Consider the following 22,795-nt stretch of genomic DNA (forward strand, 5'->3'; position numbering starts at 1 on the left):
CCCTGTGACCTGGACCACTCTGCACACCTCGAATATAACCCCAACTTCTACGATTGGCTCCTCCACAAAACAACCTGAATGCCTTGGACCCACACCCCAATCCTGGGACAGATTTTTCTTTTCCACAAGGGGGATGGGGCAGTAAATCAGTAAATCTAAAAAGCAAACCAAGCATGAAAGTTAAAACTAAAAAGTGAACCACGCATGAAAAAGCTTCAAATTAAAATGCCATGTAGAAACAGGTGATAGAAGTTTAAAAGGAAAAAATCATGATTATAAATGATAAAATCTGCTATGGTTGTCCTACGAATTGGTTGCCAAAAATACTAAGGAGTGAATTGATTGAATGTACAGGTAGTGACCATGGCAAGCCAAGACAAAGTTGGCAAACTCCCTTTCTCGGAGGAGGAATAGGTGCGGTACGGCCTCACGGTGGAAACCAGAGCATTCAATCAGCTGAAGTTCCGCCACATATTCAACTTGGAAGATATGGTTATTGAGGAACCAGCGGTGCGACAGATCATGGAGCAATGCCACTTACAACGGTATCTAGAAGCCGTGGGCCGGAGAATAGACTATGCCCTGTGCGCAGAGTTCCTACGCACCTTCAACAAAAACAGAGGCACCATCACAGTACGGGATGCGGGAGCCACCAAACAGGTGCAGGTTGAACTGACCCCTGAACTGGTGGAAAGAGCTCTGGAGCTTTCGAACAAGGTGGAGAAGAAGCCAAAAAAGGGACGTCTACGCCATGTTGGGAATGGACAAAGTGAAAGTCCACACCAACGACGGAGTCAACTTGGCAGACATCCCTGATCCAGAGATCCAGCTGCAGGCAAAAATGATGCATACCCTATTTTCGAGTCAACGGTACAATAGCATCATGTCCAGGATAAATGTGCCCTTACTCGAAAGCATCGCGGCTCAGGCATTGGATGAGGTGAACCTCAATGGCTTCGTGAGAAGGACAATTGAGGCCTCAGCAAAGGCCCTGGCAACAGAAGGAAGGGCCGTAGCAGGAGAGTCCCCCTCGCCTCGATCAACCCGCAAGGCCTCATCCTCCAAGGCCTCCACCATAGGTTTTGGAGGTGTCCTCACTGCGATCCTCCACGAGGCAATAGCGCAGGGACGTGCGAAAGAGGACAAACAGGGAGGCGGCAAAAAAGGAGGCAAATCGCTGTCGCAGTCCCAGCCCCGACCGGAGGAACAGTCAGATGAAACAGAGACAAACACCGACAAGGAGGAAGAACGCCAGACTGCACCAGAAAGGAAAGCGGAGCAACAGACCAAAGCCCTGCACGGAAAGAGAGAGGAGGAGCGAAGGAGAAAAGAGCAGGAGGAGCTCGAATGGGCCTGAAGAGAGTCAATAAGAGAAGAAGAGGAAAGAAGAAAAAGAGCTGAGGAAGAGCTGAGGAGGAGAGAAGAAGAAGAATTGGAGCTGGCAACGCGTCGCTCCATCGAGGAACAGCGTAGGAAAGACATAGAGGGAGCGGGCAGGGCATACCAATCCGAATCTGAAGCACCCGGCCCCAGCACTGGTGCGCCGGAACTTGTGCCGCTGCCTCCTACACAAGGGAAGGGAAAAGACCCGGTCAGACCCGTCTCCCCTCTCCTTGCACCAACCATGCAAATCACTCCCCTCAAGGTGACGCCCCCTGACACAACCGCCCTGATGCACACCGCAAAGGTAGATGAAAGCAATGTAGTCACCTGGCTACAATTCTTAGTGGAAAGAGAGTTGGCAAGGGAAGCAGCCGGGGCCACCCCAGTCTCAGGGGCCAAAAGGGCAGTGACGACCGAGCTGGAGCCAGGGCTAGAGGAGAAAAGACAAAAAGTGGAGGAGATTGCCACCACTACGATCATGCCCCACTCCCCACCCCCAACAGGCCACTATGATGACTATGTAAAGGAGCTGCTCGCGCAGTTGCAAACAACCAGGCAGGAAAGGAGGGTGGCGGTGGAAGATCTGGCAACAGAGCTCGAATCGCAAGCTGCCCTCCAACTGGACAGAGTAAGGCAAATAACAGAATATCAAAAAGAAATTGATGTGCTTAAGGAGGAGGCCAGCACCAAGGAGGTGGAGGAGCTGAAAACCCTAAAGGAGCGCGACGCTACCTAGGAAGGACGAAGGAAAATCCTAATTTAGCGTCTCACCAGGGAGAGGGAGACAAATGCTGGAGCCCCGAGAGGAACACCAAGGAAAAGGGAATTCTCTTGCAAGAAAATCTATCTTGTAACATCAACAAGCTTGTTTATCATGTTTCATATGATCACAATGAAGAAAAGAACACCAGGCACAACAAATCTTCATGCAGCATCATGTAGATCTCCCACGGTTTTTAATAAAATCAGCCATATTCTTCAACATCTTCACAAAATCCATCAATAGAACAAAGAAAGCAAAGGAATACACCATCTTGAAATGGAAATACATCACATGGTATTCATCTTCAATATCTTCATAGTCTTCTCTCTCAATCTCTCATATACAATCACTCTGTTTGAGTAGAATTGGCTATCTCTGACTCTCTCTCTCTCTCTCCATCAATAATACATCATATCCTCACTACAATCTCTCAAAATTCACTCTCAATAATCACTCTTAGGTCGTGGATACCCCTCCCAAGAGGTATGTCTGATATGAAGAGTCACCAGAGCCACTACAGTGTCTTTTCATAGCTCACTACTATCACTTCACTCTAGTCTTCACTTGAATCTTCAGCAGCTACTTCTTCCACTTCCTTCAACTCTTTTGCAATTGTATTCACCTCTTTCCAAGGCTAGAAAACTTTCCCAAAGTCACACATACATTCCACAGAACACTTACAGAAGCATACAGAACAGTACCAGAACAGCTACAGTACAGAACAGAACAGAAACAGAACAGAAACAGAACAGAAATAGAAGACCTACAGAAGGTTACAGAAGGTCATCAAAACTACATAACTCATTCTCAAACCATTCCAAACTCTCACAAACCATTCAATAAACTTTCACAATATCTCATTCTTCATCAATCAATACTCCATCCCTCCTTACAGAAGACAATCAGAACAAAACAGAGCAAAACAGAGCAAAACAAAACAAAACAGAAGGTATACAGAACCAATCAGAATCTGTCAGAACATCACAGAACCACCAATAAACATCATGATCTTCCAAAACACAATCAATATCATCCAAAACACTCTCAAACCACTTCCAAATCAATCAATCATCTCATAAAATCAACCATTCAGCTCTCAAAAACAACAAAAATCAGCCAAAAAACAAGTCATTTCAACACTCAACATATCCCCACACTTAATAAGGAAGCGTCCTCGCGACCCAGGAAAAAGGGAATACAAGTTCATTGAAAAAATCTCAACTTTGATCTTCAATATCTCCTAAAAAAGAATCCATCCACCACGACCCCAACTTATAACCTGTTTCTGATAGAAAAATACAAAGAAAGGAAAACTCTTTATACATTAACACCTCTTATCAAACTAAAAATCACAACAAATTTGTAAAGGATATAAGAGTTTGCTTCTTTTTCATCTGTATCTGCTTCAACTCTCCATCCACGACCCCATCACCACAAATCTTCAAAACGTAGCTCGTACACGAAATTCCATAGGAAACCACCACGTTCGTTTGACATAAATGAACTCACAACACAAACACTAATACACAACACAACCATCTGAATGACTCCTGAAAAAGAGAGTTGTTCATTAAAAGCTTCCACCATACATTGGAAAGGTATCAATGAAGATGATCCCTCTTAAAAGATTGATGTTGTCGGAAACGATCCATAGATAAGGATTCATCTACAAAGTTTTTAGGAGGATTTTGAAAAAATTGGAGACAGCACATCCTTTCCAACAGGACCAAGTATCTGCTAGGCAAACAGAGGGCATGAAAATACAGTATCTCCAACTGTTGGGAATCAATGCTAACATTGACATTCATGCACAACTTTGGAATAGGCTTAGAATCATTATGAGAGTGCCTATGCATGTACGCCAGGTACCAAGCAAAGTGAGCAGTTAATCTCACTGAGGGATCTGCAGACTGTGAATATTGCTGGGCAAAATGAACATAATTCTGATAAGCTTGACTGGAAGCTGTCCATTCTCCTGGAATTACTGGCCAATTAATCTGTGGTCCTGTAAGGCAATCATCCGAACTCCATCCCCTTCTTCTGAAAATCTGATTATCAAAACCGTCACAGTCACTAACCAACTGAGGTGGTTGAGATATAGATGTGTTAGGAGAGGGTAGTGGAATAAGGGAAAGTGGATGAAGGGAAGGATAGGAAAAATCATAAAAGGAAGAAAAGGTTAAAGAAGGAGTGGCAGAAATTTGTAAGGAATTACTAAGGAACGGTGTTAACTGATAAATAAGAAATGTGGAGGGTACATTAATGAGGGGTGAAGGACAGGGTGGAGAAGGGGAAAATACCCTATCCTCAATAAAGGAACAATAAGTGAAAATAGGAATTTGAGGGAAAGATGAAGGTTGGAAAAGAAGGGGTAAAATAGTGGTGGAATTAGATTGACAAAGGGAAATATATATAGCATAGCGGTGAGCCATTTGTTGGTAATAGAGGAGGGTAGAAACAGAAGGTCCTAAGAGAGATCGTCTATGATAGGCATCAAAGAAGGTAGCATCAAACGGATTATGTTTGAAAAGATAGGTTAAGAGATCCATCCTCAGTTGGTTAGTACTCTAGGCAAAGGTAGGAGCTGTGTTTTGTCTTTGATTTAGGACCACCGAATCAATCATGGGATGCCACGAATTATCATGACAATCAGCTACTTTGGAGGAATAACTCTGGAACATGTCAGCTATGCGCAACTCCAAATGATTGATATACAAAATAGCCTGTAAGACCACATCCCCCACATAGCATGCCATATCTACCTCATCTGGAATTAACAAATCTCCTCGGAGATACATGTATGACATCAACATGGTATCTGGCATGACAGAATCTTCAAAGACCATTCTGACTACCTCTGTCAACAACTCAGCAGACCAAGCTCCACTCCAGCCATCCTCTGGAAAAGGTAAATCCATCGTGGAAAGCTTCATATAGAAAACCAACTTCTGTAAGTGGTAGTGGACAAAGAAAGAATGGTCTGGTAAGACATATTCCTGAAACTGCTCAAAGGTAGACCATAACAAGTCCATTCTGGACTGCAATCTTTCCACTTTATCTTGGAATAGAGGGCACAAAGTAGCCTGTCTCTGTAGGGCAGCCAAGTCCTGCTGTGAAAGAGAAGGAATCAATGGAACAGGAGGGCTTGGAGGAACAGAGCGGGACTTTGCAAGCTGATCTTGCAATTGCTGGATTTGGGAGGCTTGGTTGGCCACTGTGTCATTAGCCATCTGTAAAGCTGAAAGCTTGTCATCTAAGATAGCTTGGAATTCCTTCGCTTCGTTGGACATCCTCTCCTTCTCGTCTGAAAGGCTAGTAACCTGTGATTGAGCCTCTAGTAACTGGGTCTTCAATGAAGAAATCTCATCGCTTTGGATGACAACCAGTTGGGTTTGCTGTTCCATTTGCTTAAATAAATCTGCTACGGTATCCTTAGCAGAAGCTAACTCAGATGTTGCCTTATGCAACTGGTCTTTGGACTGCATGAGCTCTTCATAGAAAGATGCGTACAGCTGTTGAACACAGGCTGTCACTGACAACTCAATGGAACTTTGAATATCCTTGCAGAGGAAAGGAATGACATCTCCTGAGACGAGACTGTTCAGGGGAGGAACTGAGATCTCCAAGGATCCTTCGCGATGTGCTCGGAACAGGTTATTACAAGTGAGATACCCAGGGAGTTCACTGCCAGAGGTAGCAAGGATAGGCACTGAGAGAAGTACAGGAGGGGCTTTATCCGCTACCCTCTTCAAGCGTTTGCGCTGTATGACCAGGGGAGGTGGAGAATCATCATCCTCTATGTCAATGGGTTCTGACTCTTCTGAAGGTGGAGGAGGAGGTACTGGATCTGATGGAGGAGGTGGAGGCACAGTCTTCTGTAAACCTGAATAGGTCAAGAAGGCAGACAAATATGATCCATATGTAACATTGGTAACATTACCCCTGGTGACTTTAACAAAATGCTGATCCATTTTAGTGAGGAGGTAAGTGCTCCAATCAATAGCAACTCCTTTCAGCACCATCCTGGAAGCTGTGAAAAGCTCTTTGGACAAATAGTGGGATGGCGTTTTGGCAGGCATAAACCTGTCCTGAAGGAACTGACACATCGTCTTCCATACGGGATCAGTGATCATAGAAAAGGAAACTCCTGAAGAGTTTATCACCTTCTTAATATCGAGGATTTCCCTTGTCTGCTTCTGCAACAGCTTAAGAATCTCTTCATTAGAGAAGAGCTGACGAGTGGTCACAAAAGGTTCACCTTTGAAAGGTAAAGACAGAGCCTTCCCTAAGCCTCGAGATGTCAAAGTCATAGACATTCCTTGGACTAGTCCTGTCTTCTTGCTGTAAGAGGCCAGGAACTCATCACATAACGACGGATCCTTTGGAAGCAGGGGAAAAGGAGTGGCCACAAAAGCAGCAAGTCCCGCCTTCGTGAGGGGCTCAAAAGTAAGTAGGGAAGAGTAATCCCTACTAACTAATGGGACGTACTGGATAGGGGGAGGAGTATGAGAAGGCGCCATTCAGATAGTTACACACACACCATAAACACAGACAATCAAGGAGAATGCCTGCAAAGCAACAGACAAAAAAAAACAAGGATAAGAGAATTACCAAATAAGAAAACGTGACTCGACCAACTAACCCCAAGCAAACCACATCTTAGAAAAAATTCGACATGACCATGCGATGCATCAGACAAACACCCAGAACCCCGTATCAGGCAATAAAAGAAAACAAAACTGCATACCGTACCCGTAACCGTAACAAAAACAGAAAACCAAAACAATACCACATCCAACACATATCAAGACTACATCGTGGATAAACCAAGACTGGACCATGGAAAATAACGCTAATAACTGCGCATACCCATCCCACGAAACGGTTCATTAAAAAGGGGAAGTAAGTGCAATGAGGGGGGATTAATTTAATGAAGGGTTGATTTTAAGAAATTATTAAGAATGGGTGAATTTTTATTAGGTGATAAACCTTAGCAAGAAAACGGCGGTTCCTTATTATAAATTAAATTACCCATTATTAGGTGAAGCGGTGCAGTTATGCGATGCCCGGACTTCGATACCCGACTGGGTCTCTAAATGCAAGTTCATTGATTACAAATTAAGGTGATGTGGAGCGCTTTTTTGCCAGCGCGTGCTCATGTGACGGCTGGTTCATTTTAATTAAAAAATGAAAGTGCCTCTGTAGCGCACGTAGCGCGTGCTAAGTGAACGGCTGGTTTATTTTAATTAAAAAGTATGTGTGTTTAGCGCGAATGCGCGTGGAAACTGTGGGTGAATTAAAGGGTTTATTTTAACAATTAATTTGTGATTAAGGGGAAAAATGAAAATAAATAAAGCACATAAAATAAATACCTGGAAGGGGTGTGTATGTAATGTAGGAATGCGCACGGAAGAGTCCACCAAAAGAAGGGAATCCAGGAAAGGAAAAGTAAAGATCACTGATGAAACAACAAACAACACCTTAGCGGATGTGTGGATTTGGTTTGGGTTGGTTGTTTATTTTTATTTTATTTTATTGTATTTTATTTTTTATGGTTTTTGTTTTTTGTTAAGTTGTGATTATTAATGGTTGAATAAATGGAAAATGAGCAAGGGAGGTGAGGGGAATTTTTTTAGAATTTTTAAGAATTTTTTACTATTTGTAAATGAATTTTCTACATTGATTGGCAATTTAGGGGATTAAATGAGGAAATATTTAATTTTCTGAAATTTTAGGGTAGGCAATTTCCAACGGACAAATTCCCAAAAATTGGCAAAAAGGCAAAAGGAATTTTTAGAAATTTTTCTGAATTTTTTTAATGGAAAAATTAATGTAGTGATTAATTAAATCACCTAAATCACATTAATCAGATAAGTCAGTTAGGCATAAGTCAGTTAAGTCTGGTTAGTGGAGGTAAGTCATGTTAGTCTGCCCAAGTCAAGTCAGGTTAGTCAAGGTTGCTTAGGTTAGTCAACTAGGCTAGGGTAGTCAACTAAGTTAGGTTAGTCAACTAGGTTAAGTTAACTAGGTAGGGGTTAGTCAACTAGGTTAACGATGGTTAATTAAAACTAACCTAGCTAGGGTTAAGTTAGGGTTAGGGGTGGGGGTTAGATTAGGGTGACTAGGGGAGTTAGGTTAACCTAGGGGGGTTAGGTTAAGTTAATTAAGGTTAGTTTAAGTTAATGAGGGTTAGTTTAAGTGAATTAGGGTTAGTTTAAGTAAATTAGGGTTAGTTTGACTAACCTAGGGTTAGAGAGGGGTTAGAGAGGAGGAGGTGGTGGTGGTGGTGAGAGGAGGTGGTGACCCGGCGGCAGCGGCGACGAACGCGGCGGCGGCGACAGCTCCACGGCGCGGCGGCGGCTCCACGGGCGCGGCGGCGGAGAAGGGAGAGGGAAGAAGCGATGGGGGAAGGGGAAGAAGGAGAGGGAGGTCGGCTGGCTGGGGGGCTGGGGAAGGAGGGAGGAGACGGAGGACAGCGGGAGGAGGGGAGAAAGACGGGGGGTCGGGGGACAGACGGCGGTGGAGGGCAAAACGGCGGGGGAGGGTCGGGCTGGGGGAGGAGCAGGACGGGGGCGGGGGGGTAGGGAACAGACGGCGGCGGGGGAGGGCAGAACGGGAGGAGGCAGAAGAACGGCGGGGGGCGGCGCTGGCGGGAGGAGGGGAGAAGGACGGACGGCGGGGGGTAGGGAGAGAGAGAGAGAGAGAGAGAGAGAGAGAGAGAGAGAGAGAGAGAGAGAGAGAGAGGGAGAAACGCATAGAGAGAGAGAGAGAGAAAGAAAGGGAGAGAGAGAGAGAAAGAAGGGCGGTTGGGGGGAAGGGGTGGGGGGAAGGGGTGGGGGACCCATGGGTAAGGGGTGGGTAGGGACAAGGGCGTGTACCCCCGTCCCACGCACGTGCGCGGGGCGGGGTAAAAAAATTTGCCGTGACGGGATTGAAATGACGCTGGGAAGATGGGACGGGTTACGCAGACACGACCGGGGCGCGTGGAGACTAGTAAAATCGAAAAAGGGCGCGTTCACGCGCAAAACGGGCGTGAGAAAAAACGTAAAAATAAAGAAAAATTAATAACTCCCAATCCGGACATCAAAACGAAATAGCATAAAAACAAAAAGTGGGCAGGATGACAGGGGAAAAACAGGGAAAACATATGACGAAAGTTCCGGGAGGGGTAAAGGACGGTTACGTGCAAAAAACACCAAAAACGAACCAAAAATCGTAATTAAAAATTAATATCAAAAAATCCGTGCAGCGGAATGAGGTGCACAAAAAAGGAAAACGGTGCAGAAAGATGTGCCTAACAATCCTATCACATCAAAACATAATTCCGACTGAGATAAGACGTGTTCACATGGGAAAAACCCAAAAAACAAACCCGAAAATGGGATTAGAAATTAATATCGGACAACCCATTCATCGGAATGACATGCAGTAAGAAGGAAAAATGTCCGCAAGAAGGGGTGGCATAGGGTTATCACGTGAAAACGCAGTTTCGGTGGAAATAGGAGGGGTTCCTATGCGAAAAACTCCAAAAATACGCCCGAAAACTCATTTAAAAATTAATAAGTAAAAATTCGAAAGTTGGAAAAGGGTGGAGGAAAAAGGAAAAAGGTAGGGGAAGGCACAGGGGACACGGCTGTCAAATCAAATTGGAATTCCGATACAAATAGGGCAGGTTCACATGGAAAAATGTCAAAAATACGCATGAAAAAGTCTTAAAAAACCGGAAAATTAATAACGGACAAACCGTGTATCAAAATGAATCGGAGTAAAAAGGAAAAATGTCAGGGCTAGGACGTCAGATCCTAGTTTCGAAGCAAGAAAAGCGCGTTCACATGGAAAATCGGCTAAATTGCGCAAAATGCTTTAAAAATTAATAACTCAAAAACTGTGCACCGGAACAGGGGTAGGTAAAAAGGAAAAATGGTCAGTTCAATGGGAGGAACAGGGCTATAAGGTTGGATTTGGATTTTGGTGAACGTAGGGTACATGCACATGGAAAAATCTCAAAATCAGGGAATGAAGGAAAACTGCAAGGGAACAGCCCCAAGGGTGGGTGGAACATAACCGGGTGGGTGGGAAGATATCCCATGAGGGTAAAAGCAAGTCATGGCATTCATGCATGAGCAAGATAAGGCATATGCAGAGGGGTATGCAACATAGACGCGCAGGGACGCGTCCCCACACTTAAGTCCTTAACGGATAGGGTTAACCAAGCAACAGGGACCTAGGACCACGCCACAGACCATCCACTAACTTCCCCACACTTAAAACATGACCGGCACGAAGAAACCAAAGTGTAGGGTTAGAAAAACTTGGCCCTTTCGTCAAGAATCAAGGTTGAGTATCGATGGCACGTCCAGTGTGGTTGTCGGCGCTGGAGGGACCAAGGCATCTTTTCGGCACACGTTCGTCATGGAAGGGACCACGCGGCAGCACCCAGGGAGGTAGCTGATTGAAGAAATCGCAGGAAATTCGTCGATGATGAGAGATACTACACTCAACTCACAATCACCCAATTGGAATGAAAGAACAGTCACTCGCCCATTGACTAATATCACTTGAGGAAAAAGGATTGAAACCCATATCTCATACCCGGTTGAGGAATCGACAAGGGGGGAATGGTGCAGAAGGAGTATGCCAGGGTGCACAGTTGATGGTGCATTAGTGCGTCCAACCCGTCTGGCATAGGTGCAAGGAGGAAGGCAAGGGAGCCTTACAGTGCAGTGTACAGAACAGGGTGAGGTGTCTTGTGTTGACGGTAAAGACCCATCCTGTGGGTGCACAGGGAAAGTGGAACATACCTGACTCCAAGTATCGTAATGTCCCTCAATCTCACCTCTCGGTAATTGATTGAAGAAACTCCAGTCAAACTCAACCCACCCTCTGTCTCACTCTCTGTTGATAGATACAGGAGGGCAGCCTTTTCCTGAAACCCATTGATGTAATCCTCACAGTCACTTGTGCAAAGATTGTATGCCTTGTGCGCATTTGATGGTGCAACTGTGCATCCCGCCCTGTGCCGGCATACGGTGCGAGAAGGAAGGCAAGGGGGCCTTATGGTGCAGTGCACAGAAACAAATTGTGCATTGTGCATTGAGAGGCCCATCCCGTGAGTGCAACACTTCATTCACACTACTCACCTCTCATTTGATTTAAAGGGAAAAGACTGGTCTCTCGGCCCACCCTCTGTCTCACTCGTTGTTGATAGATACAGGAGGCAACCATACTCACTTCCCCATCCGGTTAGGATGAAAGCTCACGTCACTCTATTGTTTGTCGATGAAGATCGCGTCATCAATTGTTAAAGAGGCGTACCCAGGGAGGTAGCCATCAAATCGAATATTGTATTGGACAGGAACATGTCGTCTGCTAGAGGACAGGTAGTCACTTTGCAGAGAGACCCAGGACATAGTGTACCAAGGGAGGCAGCTTCGGAATTGGATCCGAAGGATATCAATCAATGAATCCGCTTTCTTGACTGCTGGGTGTTACCACCTTTTCCACAGCCAGCTTCCCACCCAAGGGTGTTGACCACCTTTGCTTGGAACGAGGCCTGCTATGACAGAGAATTTCTTCCTTTTCTCTCATAACAGATTTGTTTGTTTGTTTTTTTTTCTTTTTCTTGTTTTCCCCTATTCCCGAGGGTGTTTCCACCTTTTCTCGAAGAATAGGTCGGCATGACAGGGACCTAAGTCCTTTTCTCCCATAACCGATATGGTAGAAAGACCATGTATCAAGACCAACCTTGCCACTGTCGTTGGTGGAAAATAGAGGATAAGAGATCAAGGCTGGAGGGTGGAGTTGAGGGGACAGAGGGTTGCGTCCACTTCATCAGGAGTGACTGAAGAACGGCTATCAGAAGTAGCATCATAACAAGTACAGTGCCGTGCCAACGAGGGAAAAGATCAAGTGACCGTAATTGTCAAGATCCCCAAGGAGGGAAGTACTTCTTCAGGCGATATCCATTGATCAGAAAGGGATCATCAGAGGCATCAACGGTCTGCACTTGGACAGAACCATTCGGGTTGATGGCAAGTACCTTATAGGGGCCCATCCACCGCTGTTGGAGCTTGCTAGGAAACTTGCCAAAACGTGAATCATAGGCTAGGACCAAATCACCTTCTTTGAACTCCTTGTGCTTGATGAAGCTGTCATGGTAAGCCTTGCGTCGAGCTTGCGTGGCTTCCATGCACTGTAGAGCCATCCTACGAATTTCGTCCAAACATTCCAAATGCAGGAGACAGCGTTGCAGTGAATCATCATCCCCCAAACGCTCTTTGATAGCCACTCTCAAGGAGGGTAGTTCCAATTCAACAGGAAAAACAGCTTCTGTACCATACACCAGCTGGAAGGGTGTCTGTCCTGTTGCGGCTTTATGGGAGGTTCGGTATGCCCAGAGGGCCTCTGTAAGTCGATCGTCCCAATCACGACGATGTGCGGCAATTGTTCTTGTCAGAATCGAACAGAGGATGCGATTGGTGACTTCGACTTGGCCGTTGGCTTTGGGGTAATAGGGAGTGGACTTGCAATGGCGGATCTTATACAACTCTGTCAACTCTTCCATGACTTTGTTGAGAAAATGAGTACCTCTGTCACTTACCAGCTCTAAGGGACTGCCAAAACGGGTGATGATATTCTCGTACATGAACAGGGCCACGCTGTTACCATCGTCCCGCTTTAGGGCTTTAGCTTCACACCACTTTGTAACATAATCCGTACATACGAGGATGTATCGGTTCTTTTTCCTTCTGGTAGGAGGATCGATCGGACCGACGAAGTCGATGCCCCACTTCTCAAATGGCTTCAAAGGAAGGACAGGTTGTAGTGGCATGGCACTTGTCTTGGTGGGTTTCCCCATTCTTTGACAAGCATCACATCTTTTACAGTAATCATAGGCATCCTTATGAATGGTAGGCCACCAATAACCTGCTAGCAGAGCCTTCCTGGCTGTAGCTTCTCCTGCAAAGTGACCTCTGCATGGCTCGTCATGGCAAGCCTTCAGAACAATCCCAATCTTCTCTCCTGCAACACATCTTCGGAGCACTTCATCTTTGCCTTTCTTGTACAGTGCACCACCTAGCAGGGTGTAGGGGGCTGACTCTAGCATAAGCTTCTTCCTTTCCCGACTAGAAATGCCAGGAGGATACTGATGGGTTGCTAGCAGATTGGCAATGTCTGCATACCAGGGAGTTACAGTTTCTACCAAGAATAAGGAAGCATCAGGGAGGTCTGGATCATCCTGCTCCTCGTCTGCAGTTTGTGGGATACGCGACAGATGATCAGCCAGAACATGGGAACGGCCAGGCTTAGTAATCACCTCAAAGTCAAACTCCTGGAATAAAAGGAGCCATCTCATCATTCGTCCTTTCACATCTGCTTTGTTCATCAAGAAGGATAGGGCCTCATGATCCACATAAAATTTAAAGTGGGTGGATAGGAGGTAATGGCGAAACTTCTCTAGGGCAAACACCATTGCCAAGCACTCCAGCTCGGTCACTGTATAGTTCCGTTCCCTATCAGTGACTTTTCGGCTTGCGTAGTAGATCGGTTGATCCAACTTCGAGGAGCCTTTCTGGCAAAGGACAGCACCTAAGCCTTCAATTGATGCATCAGTGTGTACATGGAACTCTTTCGTCCAATCAAGAGGTTGCAAAATGGGTGCCTCAATCAGACACTGCTTCAAAGTGTGGAAGGCTTTGTCACATTCGTCCGTCCAAGTAAACTCTGCATCTTTCCTCAGAAGCTTGTGCAAGGAGGTTGCCTTTGTCGCAAAATGGGCTATAAACCTTCTGTAGTAACCCACATGGCCTAGGAATCCCCTCAACTGTTTGAGGTTGGTGGGTGCTGTCAGAGCTGCGATCTTTTTAATCTTTGCAGGGTCTGTTGATATCCCTTGTGCAGAGACAATGTGGCCCAACAGGACTCCAGAAGAGACCCCAAAGATGCATTTGTTGGGGTTGAGGGAAATCCCATACTCTCGGCATCGATCAAAGCATTGCTCAAAATGTCCCCAGTGTTCACTAATCAAACTATAGACACAGAAGTCATCCAAATATACCTCAATAAAGTTGTGTAGATGATTTTGAAATGCAGCCATCATGACTCGCTGGAAAGTAGCAGGGGCATTGAAGAGCCCAAATGGCATCACTCGGTAAGCATAGATTCCCCATTCTGTGGTGAAGGTTGTCTTGGATTGGTCTTCTTCCGTGATTTGGACTTGGTTATATCCGCTGAATCCATCCAGAAGAGAATAAAGTTCATGTCCTGCCACTGTGTCCAACAGTTGATCTGTGAAAGGGATAGGAAAGTGATCCTTCTTCGTCTTGGAATTGAGCTTTCGGAAATCCACACATATACGAAGCTTGCCATTCTTCTTGGGTACAACCACGATGGGTGAAACCCATTCACTATTTGCCACTGGATAAATGAACTCCGCTTCTAGAAGCTTGAGCAGCTCCGCTTTCACCAATGTGGAATAATTCGGATTCATTCGCCTCTGTCGTTGCCGTACTGGCTTGGCATCAGGCTCCAAGTCAATATGATGTTGACATATTGTAGGATCAATCCTCTTTAGGTCTTTGTAAGACCATGCAAACACGTCCAAATTTTCTTTCAACAAGTTGTACAAGGTTGACAACTCCTCTTCTGGGAGACTTCTACCCACCTTCAAGTGGCGTTCAGTGCCTTCTGCATCCACAAAGGTTAACTGCCTTTCACCTTCTACTTCACGGATGAAGGTCCCGCGGACCGCTTCTGGATACAGATCCGACTCCTTCAAGGGAGTGGTGTCCTCGTCTGATGTCCCACTAGAACCCACTTCTTCTTTTGGTGGAGACTTAGGTTGCTCCTTAAGATGTTGAAATGGGATTAGAGCCATTTCGGGTTTGGTTTCAAGAGTAATTACCTCTTGGCTTGAAGACTCATCTTCTGATGATATATCCAGGAACGTCACATAACAGGGACCCTCTGATGCCTGTTGGGTTTGTGGGACTGGTACTTGTTGGCACGGTGCATCATCATCATCTTTCTTTGGCAAGGATGGGTTAGGACGGCAGGAGCCACTCTTGAAAGATGGCTTGTTCTTCTTAATCCATCTTTTATAAAGGTTTTGCATATGAGAAGATCCATTTACCAGACCAAATGGTACCATCACCATTCTGTCCCATAGCATGAGCTCATCTACTTCTGATGCTTCTGGAACTTCTTCCTCAAATGTATCCTCTTCAGGTGGGATAGACTCTTCCGTTTCACTTTCATAATCTTCTTCGTCCATATCATATCCATCCTCTTCTATCTCTGTCTCTGCTTCTGCTTCTGCTTCTGCTTCTATCTCTGCTTCTGTCTCTGCTTCTGTCTCTGCTTCTGTTTCTGTCTCTGTAGGAGCTCTGTAACAGAAGAACAGATTCTCTATTTCCTCTTCTGCCGCTGTCTCTGCTCTGGCCATGTAACAGGGAGAGCAGTACATCCATGCTTCTATCTCACTGTCAGAAGTGATTTCAGAAGTCATTCCCGGTTCAGGCAGAAAGTATTCACCCATTAATAATGGCTTTGCATCTTTTGGAAGTCGGCTTACAGTATCCACTCTTAAGGAATGTGCCACTGTTTTCTTGGGAAGGATCTGTTTGACAGCATCTTCGTCTGCTGATGTTCCATCCGTAACCTCATTAGGGGAGTCAGAAGACAATTCCAAGGAGGTGGATCCATGTCCTTTTTGAGAACCATACAATTTCAGCACCACTTTGTTGGGTCCTCTACCCAAGGTCAAGGTTCCTTTGAACCAATCCGTCCTTGCTCTGGCTTCGAAAAGCCATGGTCTGCCCAGTAACAGAGGATAGGATGTACCATAAGAGTTTGGCTTCACCACCAAATAGGTTAGCCAATAATCTTTTCCAGCCACTGTAGTCTTCACATATGGGAGAATGCCCAAAGGCTTGATTCTACTCTGATCCGCCAGTCTGATGAGCCACTGGGTGGGTTGCACACCTTGTAGGCCTAGATCCTTCATTGTCACATCCGTCATAATGTTTACTGATGAACCACCATCAATCAGTGCATTTGCAATGAAGCAGCCTTCTATCCACACGCCAGTCTCTGGGGTACCCGGATCTAGGAAAGCATTAGCCACATCCACTTCTTTTACAGGCTCTGGAGCCTTGTTGGGCTTTGTTGCTGTTGAGGGAGCAATCCTTAAACCACGTCGTCTTGTCAGTATACTTTTGAATCTTTTCCGGCAACTGGGGGACAACATCAATAATTGTCGGAATGTGAGATTTGGTCTAAAGGTATCTAGATCTCTAACTAGATCGTATTCCTTAATAGGATCCACTGGCTTCTCTAACCGGTTAGGGAATGGGGCAACACCCATTTTCATTTTCCCTCTTTCTTCCAACAAAGGCATCATGGGAACTTCTTCTGCCACTTGTGGCACGTCCTCCTCTTCTGTATCCTGGACCTCTGGTTCTGTCTTTGTAACTCTCTGTGGCACTGTAGGGCTCTGTATGGCATTGTTAGGCTCTGTTCTGTGCTGTTCTTCTGGTGGAAGACTGAACTTCACTGTTCTGGCAGGAGGGTTATTTTCTTTCTGGATAGGTGGTTCCTTCTGCTTTGCACGCGTGATGGCAGCAACTTCCAATTCCACTAAATTGGAGGTAGGCTCTTGGGCCTTGGACGGACTATCAGTAGCACTGTTTTTCACTGGGGCTGGACTTGGACAGTCTTTTGCAGTGTGGCCTTCTCCTTTGCATCGACTGCATAAGGGCTTATAATCCACTGACCTTCGAGGATTTGGACAATTTGGTGAAATGTGTCCCTTTTCTCCGCATCTGTAACATTTCACTTTTGATCTCTGACCACCGCCAGACTGTCTTCCTCTGTAACTTTGAGAAGGAAATCTTCTGGGTCCGAAATTAGGACCAAACTCTCTAGGCTTGGGTCCAATATCTTGTGTTGTCATTTTGGATTCCAGCAGGTTGAATCTTGTGTCTTCTTCCTTCCTTCTCCTATCATGCATCTCCTTCAAAGAGCAAATGTCCTCTGTATGGTTCTTCCGCAAACAGTAGGAACAGAAGGCCCCAGGAATAGTTGGTTTTCGTGTACATTCAGTGGCTAAATGGCCTGCTTGATGACACTTACCACACCAAGTATTTGACCGCATCACATCTCTTCCTGCTCCTGCAACGTTGGATATGCTCGCGGTATTCACTTTCAACGTCTGTAGCTGCTCTGTAATCACATCCATCAACTCCTTTTTGATGTTTGCAACTGAGTTGGATAAATAATCCTTCAAGCTTTCTCCTCCTGACGTACTGGCAGGAGGGTTTTGAGGAGTTTCTGTAATCACTGCATAAATTGGTTGGGCTGGTACAGAGGGGTCTCTGTTCTGGTTCTGATTCAGTGCTCCTGTTTGAACTATTGGCTATTGGCTCCAGTTGGTAGGATTCCACTGTTGCTACTGATTTGTCATTGAGGAAATTGGTTGGGACCATTGTTGTTGTGGGTGAACCACCATTTGAGGCATGGATTGTGGCCATTGTGGATTTGGTGCACTGTACTGTGATACCGGGGGCATCTGTTGGTAGGGATAGGGAACAGTCCCTGGAACTGCATTTGGTGGATACATCATTCCTGGCATCAGAGGAGGTAGGACTCCTCTTCCTGTATTCATTGCTAATCGAGGTTCCACTTCATCGTACAGTCTTGCACCTTCCGTTGCAGCTTGCAGTGTGGTTGGTCTTTGCAGCTCCACAAACTTACGGACTTCTGGTTGTAATCCTCTGAGAAACACCCCCTTCTGAATGCCATAATCTAGATTATGGTTAGTCCATCTCTTCAGGATGGATTCCATTCATGAGACATAGGCTTCCACTCTTTCTCCAGAGGACTGACTTAGGTTCATAAATTCCTCTCTCATCCGCTCTTCAAAACCTTCACGCCTAAATTTAGTGAGGAAGGCCAACTTCAGGTCGTCCCATGTGCCAAAAGTTCCTGCTGCTTGTCTCTCATACCACTGAAACGCCGCGCCCTTGAAAGTGGCGGGGAATATCGCTAACCAATGCTCAGGGGTTCTGGCATTGTTAGCCACACACGCTACCATAAACTCTGCTACATGAAGATCGGGGTCTTCATTGTACTCTGTCAAGATTGTGGGAGAGAAGGAAGGAGTCTCACTTGTAGCTTTCTTGCTTGCACAATGGGGGAAGACACACAAGGGTGGAGGCTGAAAACTGTTTTTCTCTTCTTAGTTGTGTAAGCCAAAAGAACTCTAGTACAAAGAAATAGAAGAACCCTCTATATGGGTCTCAAACCAAACTCAACTAACTAAGGTGGCATACTAACTGAGCCACGAACTAGAGTAGATAAGGATAGCTATCATGTAGCTATTATTCATGGGCGGTGTACCAACCACGTCTGCAACTGACAAGTCGGTGACATAAATACACAACGGTCACCCTGGCGTATCACGAGTGGAGCTCGATATCTCAACATACTCTCCCTTAAAAGCTGGCAATGGGACTACATTCGCTGGCCTGTCATCAATATTTCCAGGATGGATCTGGCTTGGAAGTGGACCTCCAGCAGGAGGAGGAAGGGCTTGATGTGCCATTGGGACTTCTGTAAAGAGTTCCACAAGGGCGTCAAAGGCAGCTTCTACTGCTAGCTCGTTCTCAGCCTTGATTTTTGCTTTCTCTCTTCTCACGTACCTCTGGACTCGTTCTAACGCTTGCCTTTTTATTGCGTCATTCATCAAGGGGTTGGCTCCACTATGTTGTTAGTGCTCCACAGAGGGTTAACAGAAGGCTTCAGTCTCTGGAGGACTCTCTTGCCAACATTTCTTCTACTTCTTTCTTTTCAACGTCCCTGAATTTTGCTTTCATGCCACTGCACAGAGGAAGGTATTCGGTTCTGAAGGTGTCAAAATGCATATGTCTGAGCATTGTGGTGGTGCCATCATCATAGTAATGCCAACTTCTGATGGTTTCAATAGTGTATGTTGTGAAAAACACTCTGTCTACCAGCTTCCAGTGGGTTGCTAATTGAACAAACAGAAGATTATCAGTACACCAAGCATCCCATGTATCTTGCTGTTGAGCGTCTACGAACAAATTCCAACTCTTTTCCTTCTTGTCTTTGTGAACCTCTACAGACCAAGACTCTTGAAGCTTCTTCACAATCTCCCATTTGATGTTGTTTGGAAACTTTTCAATGAATGCCAAATCTTCCATGGATGGTCATTCTCTCTGTTTCTGCTCTTCAGTTTGTTCCCAAACAGTTTGCCACCAAGATGCAAGTTTCTGCTGCTTCAACAGGAAGAGGAAACTGTCCACCACATAAAGCATGCATCATGATGGTGATGTGTTTCCGCCATTGTGGGATGAACTTCTTGTGGAAAGTGGCTTTGATTATAAGGAATTCCAACTCTTCAGTGGAAGAAGGAACTTTACAAACATCCATTGAATTCTTCTCTTCTTGGCAATGCCATTTCCTTCATTTTCAGCCTCTTCTGGTGCTTGTTGATGGCAAGTTTCCCCGGCTGCGCACCAAAAACATGGAGCCCCGAGAGGAACACCAAGGAAAAGGGAATTCTCTTGCAAGAAAATCTATCTTGTAACATCAACAAGCTTGTTTATCATGTTTCATATGATCACAATGAAGAAAAGAACACCAGGCACAACAAATCTTCATGCAGCATCATGTAGATCTCCCACGGTTTTTAATAAAATCAGCCATATTCTTCAACATCTTCACAAAATCCATCAATAGAACAAAGAAAGCAAAGGAATACACCATCTTGAAATGGAAATACATCACATGGTATTCATCTTCAATATCTTCATAGTCTTCTCTCTCAATCTCTCATATACAATCACTCTGTTTGAGTAGAATTGGCTATCTCTGACTCTCTCTCTCTCTCTCCATCAATAATACATCATATCCTCACTACAATCTCTCAAAATTCACTCTCAATAATCACTCTTAGGTCGTGGATACCCCTCCCAAGAGGTATATCTGATATGAAGAGTCACCAGAGCCACTACAGTGTCTTTTCATAGCTCACTACTGTCACTTCACTCTAGTCTTCACTTGAATCTTCAGCAGCTACTTCTTCCACTTCCTTCAGCTCTTTTGCACTTGTATTCACCTCTTTCCAAGGCTAGAAAACTTTCCCAAAGTCACACATACATTCCACAGAACACTTACAGAAGCATACAGAACAGTCTACAGAACAGTACCAGAACAGCTACAGTACAGAACAGAACAGAAACAGAAGCTCTACAGAAGACCTACAGAAGGTTATAGAAGGTCATCAAAACTACATAACTCATTCTCAAACCATTCCAAACTCTCACAAACCATTCAATAAACTTTCACAATATCTCATTCTTCATCAATCAATACTCCATTCCTCCTTACAGAAGACAATCAGAACAAAACATACCAAAACAGAGCAAAACAGAACAAAATAGAAGGTATACAGAACCAATCAGAATCTGTCAAAACATCACAGAACCACCAATAAACATCATGATCTTCCAAAACACAATCAATATCATCCAAAACACTCTCAAACCACTTCCAAATCAATTAATCATCTCATAAAATCAACCATTCAGCTCTCAAAAACAACAAAAATCAGCCAAAAAACAAGTCATTTCAATACTCAACAAATGCCCACCTTCAGAGTAGAAATGACCAGCTATCTGCAACCAACTTGGAGGCGCATAGCCAGCTCGAAAAAATTAGACAAGACGTTGCAGAGCTGGATCAATTGAGGGCAGAACAGGTGCGCAGGTTATAGGCGACGCAGGACCAACTCAACGAGCAGATTGCAGAGCAGCACCGAGAGCAGTCCCGCTTGCACCAGGAGCTCGAAGCCCAACAACAACAGCTTATGGCAATGACCCTCTAACAGGGGGAAAAGCCTGGAAGACATGGAGAAGCGGGCAAAGGAATGGGCAAATCATAACGAGCAGAGAGTGCGGGACCTAGCACGCCGGCTCGCCAAGGCGGAGGGCGACAAAGTGATGGTTGAAAACCAGGCAGAGGCAGCCCAACTTGCTATGATGGCTCAGTAGCGCACTTTCATCAACACGCTACTCCACACCACCCACTCAGAAACAGAAGAGGCCAATGATCAGTTGCAAAGAAAGCTAACCATTGCGCGCAAGGCCCTTACGGCAGGCCTGCACGTACCACTGCAACTAGGAGGCCCTCCGCAGAGCCTGGAGGAACAAAGGAAATGTCTGGCACAAGCAGGACTGACAACACAGGAGATGGATGACATGGGTTTCACTGAGGAGAAAACACAGGAGGAGGAGCAAGTGGAAGGGGGTGAGCACGAGCTTGAACTAGGGCCTCAAGACGAGGAATATGCCCCGCCACCCCCTCAACCCCAACAAACTGAAGTGCCACCCCATGACGCACCCGTTGAACGAAGAGCGGCCCACACCACCCGAAGGAAGGAACTGGTGGAGAAGGCAAGAAGAAAACTCAAGGCCAGACCCGCCCTGAAACAGCCTGCCCCTTTCCCGTTGCGCACCCAAGACTCCCCCGCTGAGTACCGTGCTGAGATGATTATCTAGGAGCAGCAGGAGTATAGCCGAGACCCCTTCGACCTACGCTTCGAGTTTCCCACTGCCGTGAATAGGGTGCTACACATTCTGTTGGTGGAGGATGTCATCGCCATGGGGGTCCGGCTCAAGGCTAGATGGTTAGAAGAGCGTGAGGCCCACCCAACTGCTTGGGGGACCGAGGACCCCGAATTTTGGCAAGACAAAGTCCTCCATGTACCTCGCACCATGGAAGGCTATAGTTCCCAACCCACCTGGAGGCATCGCATTTTTTATGTCAACCTGGAGGCGTGGATGGCGTTTTGCAACACCCTCCCTTCGGAAAGGAACGACCCCACCTTTATGCCGTTTCCTCGAAGGGTAGGAGTGGATTTTAACCCGTCCATCCACGGCAGGTTTGACTTTCCCGTTATTTATAATGCCAACACCACTTCCCATAGGAATGCTCTTCTCTTCACCCTGCCCGACTTGTATAGCTCCATAAATAAATTCCTTACTGAATTCTCTTCTTGCCCTGACCCAACCTTCATCACCACCTGTAACTACCTTAGATTAATTAGAATCCTAGTACACCAGGAACCTGCACCCCAAGAGCGCCACCTTCCGCCCCTTTATTTTGATCCCAATGCCATAGACAGCACCACCATGACTCGTCTCATGATGCGTGCTACCCTTTTGCCATCCTTCTGTGGTGCACTGCTGGAAGACATGAATGATAGCAAGTTCACACAGTGCAACCACCCCTTTCTCTCCACCACCACCCTTAAAATCCGCCTCCACACTAAAGGCTACTTGCTAAGCCGAAAGTTCCTCAACAAGGCTCCCCGGCCTCCGCCCACCCTTCCCCACCATTCGGATGATGAGGGGTAGAACTCCCGTTATCCCTTGTGCTGTTGCCCCCATGTAACCATGGCAAAAAAAAAAAAAAGTCTTGAACACAGTCAAAGGTGTACTTCATCTCCCCATTACCACCCTTCTGCTCCATGCGGCCCCCGCCGCCCAGTCTCCTAACTACGTAATATTTAAATATGCACACGCACGGCACTCATATAATACCTACACAGAACTAATTCACAGTTTG

Source organism: Lygodium microphyllum, chromosome 1, assembly GCF_053477565.2.
Source record: "Lygodium microphyllum isolate KBCC chromosome 1, Lygodium_microphyllum_v1.1.10, whole genome shotgun sequence".
Classification (NCBI taxonomy): domain Eukaryota; kingdom Viridiplantae; phylum Streptophyta; class Polypodiopsida; order Schizaeales; family Lygodiaceae; genus Lygodium; species Lygodium microphyllum.